Raw genomic sequence first — 11,776 nt, 5'->3', positions numbered from 1 at the left:
AAAATATATATATATATATATTTTTTTTTTTTTTCTCGAGCGAAAATATGTTTATAACAGCATTATATTATATGTCAGAACCATCGTTTTTCACTTCGTGTGTACAAAGAAAAACGTATTTCACATTTTCCGACGTTCTTCAGCGTACCGCGGAGAAGCGTATGTTATTACATGATACGAGCTTCGATAAATATCGCAGAAACTAACGATATTAGCGTAGTTGCTTATGTCATCAGACATAATAAAAACTGCTGGGAAAAAATTTCAATTTTCGTCTGTACCGTTTTCTTTTGTTTGAATACGATGTTGCCATATACCTGAGACTTGATATTCTTATTAACGAGGAAGTTATTATCGGTTTCCACGACCTCGTATATTTTACGTAGGTACCATACGATACATACAACAACTTTATCCGCGTACCGCACTGACGAGGCAATTAATTTGTGTGACAACGATTGAAGCCATTAATTTTCAATTGGTCGGCTTGACATTAATCGTAGGTTTATTAATTAGCTGTGATATTCAAGGATAACGGCAAACCGGAAGAACGTCATCCTTGAGTGAGTTACGGGCAAATTGCAATGTTTATGTTAATTCTGATGTTGCATGTTGTTTCGGAGGTGACATTAGGGGGTTGTAAAATCTTTACGCATGGAAAAAGGCACTAAAATGTTTACTGTTATGAAGACTAAAGGTACATAAAGAAACTTTATAAACGTGATGTTTAGAGATTTTATGAGAAAATATCGCATAAAAAGTTGGAAAAATTTTATCAAAAGTTACGAATAACTTAAAAAAATGTTTGACAACACCCAAACAAAATTTTTTTTCAATTCCAATCACATTCTCTTCGTAAATCATACCTTCATCGATTGATTCTAATGTAAATTAAAGAAAAAGATTTTTCTTATTTTTTAAATGGCAATAGAAGAACCAAATTTTTCCGAAAAATTGTAATAGTTTTATCAACTCTTACTACACACGATTAGGCCTGCGACTCGTATCCTGCGCCTTCTTCTTTGAGATACTAGGAGCTCGTAGCTAAATAATGTCCTTTTCTCTTTTTTTACTACACTTTATTAGTACTTTTTAAATGTTAAAGTAAGAATGACTTAATAATTTTTGTATTGTAGAACGACATTGCAGTGATAATAACTTTCAAAGTCATAAAGCATGGACTGCGACTATTCGTGTATAAAATTGGTCGATCAAAATGAGAGAGATAGAGCGCGAAGATGGTCAGTCTCTGTCTCTTTCTATTCAATCAATCATATGGTAGAAAGAAAAGGAGATTGACCATTCCCTCTCTTTTTCTCTCATTTTTGTTGACCACATTTGATATAGGTATTATTTAGATACCAAATAGCGCAGTGTATCTTTGATAACTTCCAATATGTATTTGTGCATGTATAAAATAAAAATTGTTTGTATCTGTGTAATTGTTTTTGTGATGGTACTGATGTTATTGTTATTTGTCACTGAGGAGTAGTGTAAGTACGCATGCATAAAAATAAAAAATAAAAGCTATCATAAATTTAAAGAGAAAAATTTTGTTTTTGCACAAATAAATATTTCTAGCAAGTAATGTTTTATGAGCTTAAAATTTCGTTTTGTTTTACGTGAATCGGAATCATGTTTTATTTATTTCTTTTTTTTTTTAGGACAATTATTTTGAAATATAATTAAATTGATGAGACGTCTTTGTTAATATGCATGGGACAAATATGATATAAACTAAGTAAATCCATATTATTTATATGGTTTTAATGATAATTCATATTATTTTTTAATTTTTTGTCCTGTCATAACCTAATCTCAAATTGTTATTTTGTTCTGTATAATTTCTTTTTCAATAATTTTTTTATTAGTCTTTAAAATGGTTCGAAATTACAAAAAAATTTAGTTTATTACTATAAAGACATTTTTATTTTGTTTTTTTAATAAACCAGTTTATTCGATCGATTTCATTATTGTTTTATTTACTAACGTATATAGCACAGACCTGAACGTAAAAAAATGGGCTATTAAAATGACTCCAATTAAAGAATGTAAAATTGATAGCTACATTATTTTTTTTCTCTTCCCAAAAATATTAATTTGTTAATTTTTTAAAAGAACCGAAAAAGAATTGTATGTACTAAGTTAATTTAAAACTCAGAGAAACAAAAAAGTTTCATGAAACTTTCGTGAAGTTCCATTTCTAGACGCGTATTTAAAAAAAAATTTATTAATATCTATTTCCGTTTATGAGATACATAAAGAAAAATAAACCGATGTTTTTTTAATTGTTTATAAAATTACTTTTGTGCAACTTTTTATGTGTTATCTTTTTTTACAAAATCCGTACAAAGATTACGTTTATAAAAAGTTTCTTTTTCATAATCCTTAGTCCTTAATTAATAGTAAGCATTTTACCGCAGTGTCTTTCCGTGCGCAAAGTTCTTATCACCTCTTACGTAAATGTTGATCGCACTTCACGAAAGTCACTAGTAAATAATCGTAAATGCAATGTTAAAAACGATCGTCGGCGCGTGCGGCGCTATGGGAAAATTTATTTTATGCGAACGATGAATTATAATCGTGAAAGTTTCAAAAATCAGATGATTTGTGAAACAGTCACGCCGTTGCGGTTCCAGAAACTCGTTTCCAGACAAATTCTCCGTGGCTTTTCGCCAGACTTGCCACTATTCCTTCATCTCACCGACGCTAAGCTATCCCCCGTTCCAATTTGCTCGGAAAATGTTTTTCCTCGCTCCGTGACTCGAAGCCGCGAACGGAGACGACTTGGAAATTGTAAGAACGTCTTCGCGCGCGTGAAGAAACGCTTGGACAAGACGAGACTTCTTCAGTCTCTCCAACATACACATATATCTCGTCGCTTAAATACTTCGAAGGTTCCGTGAACTTAAGAGGGTGGAACTCGGAGGATTCAAAGTTAAGAGCAAAGAACCTAATAGAAGAAAAATCAGGTCTTGCGCGTTTCGATCCGACGAGATACGAAATATTCTCTTCTTTTCGCGTTAAAACTTTTTAATGCGCATTTGTATTATTTTACTGAAATACTGAGAAGGAAAGTTTCCCTTTAATTCGTTTCTTGAAAATCGATTCACTTAATGAATTGAAGGTGCATTTTTCTAAGCGAGATTCGTCTTAGTCAGACAGGCGACAGGCGGAAAAACGTAAAGGCTTTAATAGCAGTTTCATTCGATTCCAATTAAAGACCGTTCGAAACCGTCGTCACAACGTGTTACGAGTACCTCTTCCTGATGCTGAAAATGCAAGTAAAGATGCGATGCTGTCCGTTACGTTCTTCATGCATTACCGACAACTCGATTCCTTCCACGTTTCCTCGGGAATCGACTACTTTAGCTCGAGCAATGACGACAAGAAGAATCGACACTTATCTCGGTCGATACGAGAAACGTGAGCAATAAAATAAACAACTAAATATTGTAGAAGCCGTGAAACGTACATTTGTATCTTATTTCATTGTATGTATGCATAATACACAACTGTGCAACGGCTTTAACATAGTAGCTGTAAAATTGATTAACGTACCGTAATAATGGTATCTAATATTCCTCTAATAACGAAACTTTCGATCATCAAATTTCACTTATCTTCATCTCCGCTCCGCTGTATGTATGAAACCAGAATCCTAGAGCTGACTATCCGGACGATCGCAGGAAATTGAAACTGGTGCCTATCTAGCTCGATCACATCCCGAAAATTCAATGATCGACGAACTATACGCGCGCGCGGATTAAATATGCGTTATTATCAATTACTCCGCTATAAGTCTGATAGTTATAGACGTTAATTAATTTATATCTTGTAATTTTATACATATATTCGTACATCGAAAATTGCATATGTGTTTACTTAACACCAGAACGCGGCTGTGTCATTTTTTACTCTGATCTGGCAGCTTTTTTCTTTCCCATTTAATTTGGATTTGCACGTGGAGCTTTAAATTTTTCTGGATCATCATAAATAATTATAATTACAAATAATTTTACTTTTGTGGTGACAAAATCGCGATTGAGTTATATATAATTTCAACCCGTGGTTCTAGTGTTAATATTAACTATTTCGATTTAGCCAACAAGTACAAATTTAACGACGCCAATTTTCATTCTATCGCAGAGTTTCAACGTACCCTCAACCCTCGCCATGTATGGATTTTGAACTTCCATTTCCAATACGAGAATCTGTGAAGCCAGGCGCGACGCAGAACGGTAAGTTCGACAGATTTTCTAATAGCTCGCTTTCCATTCGCTCGATTAGATTAGTACATTGCGTTAATGTTATTGTTAAATGATGATTGCGAAACAGCAATTTAATGAGCGACTCGTTTAATTAGGATTAGAACAATGTGCTGACGGACTCTATTAATGATAATAAATATTCACTATCGATCGATAATATAATAATAATAACAATAATAATAATAAACGCGCCCGACAAACGTAATTATCCTGTTGCGCTCAGATTCCGAATCCGATCGGAAAATAGAGACGAAGGATGAGACAGATCGCCGCACACGCGCACAGTACGTGTATCACTCTTGAAGAATAATTCAGAGAGCCTTCAACATGGAACACGAGTTACGGTGCGATGGTGCGATCGATTCGAATTTACGAGCGGTGCGAATTTTCTCGTCATGCTTTTTCCCCCGTCTGCACAACATTTTCGTGATAATAACAAAGGATCGAGTAGAGAAAATTTCACGCTATGGATACGTGAACCGGAGGTGAACGTTTTTACATTAAATACATATAAGGATTTGCACGTTATAGAGATGTCGAAACCGCCGGTCGGTATTTTCTCTCGTTATTTATTTAAGACAATTTTAATTCAGCTAAAAACGAAATGGTGAAGATTGTGTAGTGATTTTTGCCTGTAAGCTAAATTTTAATTAAATCCTCATGTTCATATGAACAGTTAGCTCTCGCCCAAACAATAAACGGTTATATTATTGCGGTGAAACGCGCGGTGGAAATCACGAGTTGGAAAATTCACGACAACATAAAGCATGAGAGAATTTAAGCAAGAACCATAAGAGAAATAAATTCGCTCGGGGATAGTTCCTGGAGAATTCCGAACGCTCACCTATACTGGATACATCGACATTTTTGAGGATAAAAGAGACTCTGTGATACGATATCGAACACCAGTCTATCTTCTTACTAGAAGCAGAGAACATAAAATACAATAAGGAGAAAAGCGTATATCATGTATATGTCTGATCAAATTTCATGTATTGCTACCGTATTTGTACTTGTTAAAAAGATTTTTTTTAATCATCTAGGATATTTTATATATTTTCAAATTATATTAATAATTAAAGTAAGGAGAAATATAGAGCAATCGATTCATATGATTTTGTTATGATAATTATTATCGAAGTAAAAAACTTTCGAACAGCTTTGCGCTTGCTAAGAAAAAAATCCTTATTTTTTGCGTTTATTTAATTTATCGCAGCAAGCGAGCAATTGAATAATTGCTAAATACGAGACATTTTTTTTACATGTTTAAGAAGGAAAGAGTGTCTCATGAATATTTCAGCAGCGCAAACTCGAGTCTCTCTGAAACGCACAAATAAGAGGACTAAAAGAACGCGGAAAAAGCGTATTTTTTTTTTAAGTAAGAAAAGCATTAATATATTTTTCTTAAAAGACAAATAGTATTGTACGTGGAAATATTCTACGCACTTCTCTCTCTCTCTCTCTCTCTCTCTCTCTCTCTCTCTCTCTCTCTCGCTCTCTCTCTCTCTTCTTTGCTATGCAAAAATTTTCGAAGAAATTTGTCGCGTGCAGAAAATAAACGGAGACAAACATTTAGCTCCGTAAAACGTCATCATTAACTGTGCGTAGGCGCGGACTAAATTTAACGTTTACACCACTGACATTGAACGTTATGTGTGACGAGAGACACGTAAAATGTAGCGTAGGCGTGGGAAGTACGTGCTGTTGCGTCATGATAAAAAAAAAAAGACGATGCGTAAAATTGCTAGTTAGAATGGACGTTAAAATTAATGGTAACACGTATTGACTGACATGTGAGCGTGTTTTGGAAGTATATTTCTCTCTTCGCATTGCAATCAATTCGATAAAGTTGATCGCTCGTATCGGTTGTCAAAGTGGTTCGTAGGTGGTTTTTGTTGACCTATCGGTTTGACCCTGTAGTCGTCGATTATTCTTCTCTTTTTCGAATATCGCCCACGTAATTCTCTAACTTAAATATCCTGCTTTCCTCTGCAGTACAAAGGATCTCCCACGCGTTTATCGTCCATGAACCTACGCATTTCTTTAGTCAACTAAACTATATTTCGTAGTAAAACGTAGGGTTAGGTAAAATGGAGCTAGTTAAGTCAAGGAGTTGGGAAATGCAAATATCTGAGTAGTTAAAGTACATGTGTTTATGCTTGCACAAGACGGAGATTATTGCGCTGAATGCAATCTGTCAACAACCGGTCATCTGTGTTTCTTCGTTTTCGTGCATCAAAAAATTATTACGTATTTTTTTTTATCTACATGATAATTGAAACGATTAATAAAAACAAAACGTGATTTTTTAAATATGTATAAGTCATTAGTATATTTTAACTTTAGTTAGAGTATTTTTTAACTTTAATGTTCAAATTGCTATTTTATTTACGGTTTTTTAGCTTTAAAAAAATATTTCAGTCGACACTGATACAAGGTTTTTTTTTAGCAAAAATCATTACATAATTATAAATTTTATAAACTCAGGTGCTTAAATAAAATCTGTTTTTATTGATGTTTTTTATTCTGCGTTAACGATTAAAAATACATTTTGTTATAACGTTAATTTTTGTTATAACGATAAAATTAAATTTTTTAAATTTTGTTAATTAAACATTTAACGAGAGAGTACTACCAATTAGCATACATAAGATAAAAACTTTAATAAAGATTTAAGTAATATACATATATCTTTCATTTTTTAATACATAATCTTATTACAAACAATTATCTTCTATGGTTCAGCTTACTCTTCGGGATTGCTCTACATGCCTCATGGGTGGAGTCCATTAAGCCGCTTTGCCTCTTTGTAAAAAATTTTGTTTCTTTTATTTACGAAGCATATTAAGGATTTATAAGTATTAATTATTAACCATATGAACGTGCAACATTTTAAAGCAATTCTCATTATTCTAACATAATTGTATGAAGATTTACAATAATTGTAATAAAAAAATGTCATAACTAGCTCCGCTCTAATGGGAACAAATATTATACATGTGTATCTCAACAGTCCATTTAATCTTTTGAACATTGTTCGAATGATTCGATTTACCAGGCATTCTCTCAGTGAGCTCAGTGAATGGAATTATTTCCATTATGCGTCCTGTCTGTGAGCCATTCGCGTAAGGAGTAGATTCCCACGAAACAACATTAACGAGCAAGTTGCAAAATGGCCGGGAGAAGTTGAGCCGGTGGCTGAATGGATTAAAGCACAACTACGTAGAGTATGGAATATCCGGCTTCGGGGCCTCTCCTTCCCTCCCCTTCGAACCCATGCGAAACTTTTCGCAATTGTTAAAGTATTAACTCACTTTTAAAGCGGCTTTACTTTCGCGCGTTTTTTGCCGGCGTGGAGTTACGCGAAACGGCACAAGAAAGCACTCCCCGATAATTAACTTAATTCGCGCTCCCACGTAGCCCTCTGTACGTGAATAGTATTAAACGGCGGTCGCTGATAACAATGCAATAATCGTGTTTGTGCTCGCTCTTGTAAAACATTTTCATCCGCGTGTTGTTATTACTTTCGAGAATTTCCTTTAACCTTTTGTGCATAGACAGAGAGTCATTTAGAATCATCCTTTTTTACTTCGTAAATTACTTATTTGATTTTTATGATGCTTCGTTTATGGATAATTCGATAATGCTTTATTCGAATCTGAGATCGAAAATAAAAAATGTTAAACAGTCAATTCAATATGACAGATGGAAATGAAAAAGTAATCGAATTATCAACATAAAACTCAATTTCAGGGACTTTTTAATTGTGAAGTGTATGTAACATTAAGTTTCCAGTTTCGCTATACTTCTCACCATTGTTAAGCAAACATAGTTAGCACTAATTTCCGAACTGACTTTGATTATGAGACCCGTCGTATCATATCCTTCTTCATTGGAGGTTATTACTCTTCTGAAAATTGACATTTTTAGGCTATACATTTAATTAAACTCAGCGATATCAGAGAAATCTCCTGAGACCGAGTTTTTCACGACAATCGAATTATTTTTTTAAGTGAAATTTTAGAATTCGGAGACCAAAATTGAATTCAGCGACTCTGAAAAGCAAAAATTTTCTTCTTCGTCGTTAAAAAGCTGTCGTTCTCAAAGGATTAAATTTGCATCACGCTCCCTATATCAAACCTTTCTGTTTCTGAGTTGTTCTAAATATGTCTTAAAGTATTTCAAATATGCTCCAAAAAAAAAAAGAGTGTAAACGATTGTTAGCTATTCGCGTGCTTAACTGCTATTACTGTCTCTTGAGAGATTTGGTAGTCGGTTAGCAACGGGCAACTTCTAAAATATTTGGTTAAACTTTGCCGGCGTGCATTCTATACTGGTTACGCTAATAAAAAAATGGCACATAAACATAAACACGCCCTACTATTTTAAGAAATATCCTGGCGTGTCCAGAAACGTTTCCCATTCTAGGAAGAATTTGAGGTCGACTTGCCTGGGCTGGAGCTCTTCTCCCGTAGCGACCTCATTCCATTTCCTCCTTTTCTATTGCGTTCTCCTCGTGTGCGGAACTGATGGTAAAATGACCCCGATGCTATCAGGATTGTATTTTGTAGCGGGTCGCGAGTGGTACCTACATGAAATGACGTTACTTATATGAGAGCGAGAACGTAACAAAAGTTAGATGAGGTGTGACGTTCAGCTGGACCGGTCACAGCACGAGTTACAAACTGTAAATCCTTACTTACATATGAGTTCTAAACATTGCCTATTTGAAAGGGAAAAGGAGAATAACATGATATTTCGCTGGATATCAAATGAGCAATGGTAATCCAATCCCTTGAGTTAAATAACATTTACATAATATCTAAATAACATTTTGTTGTTTAACTTGCATGTGTATCAAAATGTAAAAAAATCATTCCATTCCTGTGGTTGGTTTCAATGTAAATAACGTCCGTATTAATGTATGCGCTAATAAATAATAACCTAGTCAAATTTAATATATTTTTTTGAATAAAATCATTTGACTCCGTTATTTTAGTTACATTAACATACTGAATAGGAAACAGTGCGGGCGACCTATAGAAATGACTAAAAATAACTGAAATTGAGCATAATTTGATATTATGAATTTAACAGGATATACATAAAACATAACTACGTAACGAGCTCGAAAACAATTTTCACGCTTGATGATCGAAATGGGAAAATTACTATCCCTCGAAATGTTTGTATGTATACGTGCTGTGAGTGTCTCTTTTTAAAGCCCTTGAAATAGTTAACGTTGAACCAAATAGATTCGCATGCACGAGCGCGTAGCGTCGTAAAGCCTTTTTTTTTACACTTCCTAGCATTCCTGGAATGAGAACTCGCCGTAAAACGGCCTGCGAGAGAATTCGCGCGTCCTCACTTTCTATTTACCATAAGGCACAATAATAAAACTAATGACATCGTTTCACCGATTCCCGAAGGAAGCGATAAAGTTCGTTCTCCCGTATATAGTGCGGCGGCATCGAGACAGAGCAGTACCTTCTTCCACCTTGTGGTTTCCGACTTCCAATTCGATTTCGTTTCCGCGGCGATTCGATTACGGACCATCTACACCTGGTAACAGACTGAACGTCAACCTAAGGAAGGAAGAAGAGAAAAACGTGCGAGGGATAAGGTGGTCTCGTGTGAACGAAATGTGGTAGTTTGCTCAGCCAGCCCCATCGGGAGGGGCGCAGCTTATATTAACGTTTTATCGCCCGGTAATGCATCGGCATAATGCGCCTCGGCGCGCAGCAAATTATGAACCGCGACCTAACTTGCTGTGCATTAAATTTCGAAAATAGAGCGCTTCGGTTACCAAGCACGAGCGGGTGTAAAATGGATAGTTATTAGTATCGTTAGGATGAAGTCGCGTTTCTGTCGGAATAAAATTTCCAGCGCGACCGCGACTCTTTTTTTCTCCCCCCAGCGTGCAATATCGTATCGCGCAAGGAAACGCATCGCGGTATCATCCGCGATTAAGTCATCGCGCGCGTGTAAAGCTAAAAAGATCCGCATTACTGTAAAGACACATGAACTTTTGACCCGGCCCGATTTTAGCTCTTGGCAATATTCATAAATTCGTAAGCGCGTTGACGTGGGCCAATGAATTATCGGAAACGTATCTCGGGGATATGTCCATAATTTCGTCCGCTTTAACAGCAATGAATTTACCTCTTTTCTTCGTTCCTGCGTTTCTTTTTCAGAGGGGGGGAAAAAAATGCGAGAAATTAATTAAAACTGGACATAAACGATGCAGTGAATAACGCGAACGGATAGTTGAACAGGACATGTATTTTTTTTCTCTTTTTTTTTTCATGAATATTTATGAACGATGCGACCACTTGACAAAAATGGTAAATTTTGCCGTTTGATATTGTTTCACGTTCCGTAACGTAATCTTTTCTAGATTGTTTGTTATTATACTAGCTGTTATACTGGAATATTGGACAATTATATACCTATAGCACTCGCGCCTTACGTTTCACGGCGTAACCTCGCTTACTAGTTCTAGATTGCTTACTATTATTGCCGTTACTGTTATAGATTATTGTACGTCGCGGAGCATTCTCGCTCCGCGCTTGGATATGAGCGCCGAACAATGCGAGAATTCTCTCTGAGCGAAGCGTGCTTGTTAGCGGTTAATCAAATATCGAGTGAAATATCGAGCGAAATGGGAATTGAAGGCGATCGCTGCCGCGATCTGGTGCAGTTAGGGCAGGCAAGAAAGTAAAAAAAAAAAAAAAAAAACGCTAAGTAAAAGGAATCATGCAAATTTCCTTTTACGCGAAGCGTAGGAGAGTGTACGTGTCGATTCGAACCGCAGCTCGTTCGCAGTTTGGATAACCGGGATACGTTTACAAATGTATTTAGGCTAATTCGTGTCACCCACGCTCGTCCTCGCGTGGCAGCTGCTACGTGCGTCTGATCAATAATAGACTCTTACTACTCTTACTGCTACTGCGGCGGACGAGGCAGCTCGTTAATTCGGCACGCACTCCCGATCGGTATATCTCATTTACGCGTCTCTTACACGGACTACGAAGTAGCAATCAAGGGGATCAATAATAAAAATTGAATGATAAAAATGGGGAAATGTACGGTACTGTATCGTTCGGAAAAAGTGGTGTGATATTCCCAGTGTAACCGTACATTGGAAAAAAATATCCTGCGGTTTCATTTGAATGTTCCGGTTGAAAATGGATTAGAAGTTTCTGGATTCGAAGTTTTTACTAGAATTCTAATACAGACGAACGAAATTCTGATTGATATAATCAGAGAGTCTTCCGATAATTCATTCCATTTTCAGACAGATCTGTCTCAGTTCAGCCCTGTTGGAACGAATGTCAAGTAGCACAATTTGTCGCACGCATTTGCGTGTTTCCGATCGATGTTTCGTCATCGGTTACTCGTTTTAAGGAGAAAAGCGAGGTCAGGTCGATCGCCAGCCGACAAGACCTTGACTCAGTGGCCGTACGTAGCGACGAGTGCGCACGCGCTCTCTCTCTCTCCCCCCC

General features: G+C 36.0%; 1 protein-coding gene across 1 annotated transcript in view; it reads left to right on the top strand.

The window, feature by feature from the left end:
* Positions 1–11,776, top strand: part of LOC108746824 (heparan sulfate glucosamine 3-O-sulfotransferase 5) — a 37,373-nt gene that overhangs the window by 15,968 nt on the left and 9,629 nt on the right. Inside the window, exon 2 of the mRNA XM_018483806.1 lies at positions 4,150–4,241. The gene's annotated coding sequence lies outside the window, so the exon portion shown is untranslated. The remainder of the gene's footprint in view (positions 1–4,149; positions 4,242–11,776) is intronic.

The sequence above is a fragment of the Trachymyrmex septentrionalis genome, unplaced genomic scaffold (genome assembly GCF_001594115.1).
Source record: "Trachymyrmex septentrionalis isolate Tsep2-gDNA-1 unplaced genomic scaffold, Tsep1.0 scaffold19, whole genome shotgun sequence".
In the NCBI taxonomy this organism is placed as follows: Eukaryota; Metazoa; Arthropoda; class Insecta; order Hymenoptera; family Formicidae; genus Trachymyrmex; species Trachymyrmex septentrionalis.
The sequence above is the reverse complement of the archived record's forward strand: the minus strand, read 5'-3'. Positions and strand labels throughout refer to the sequence as shown.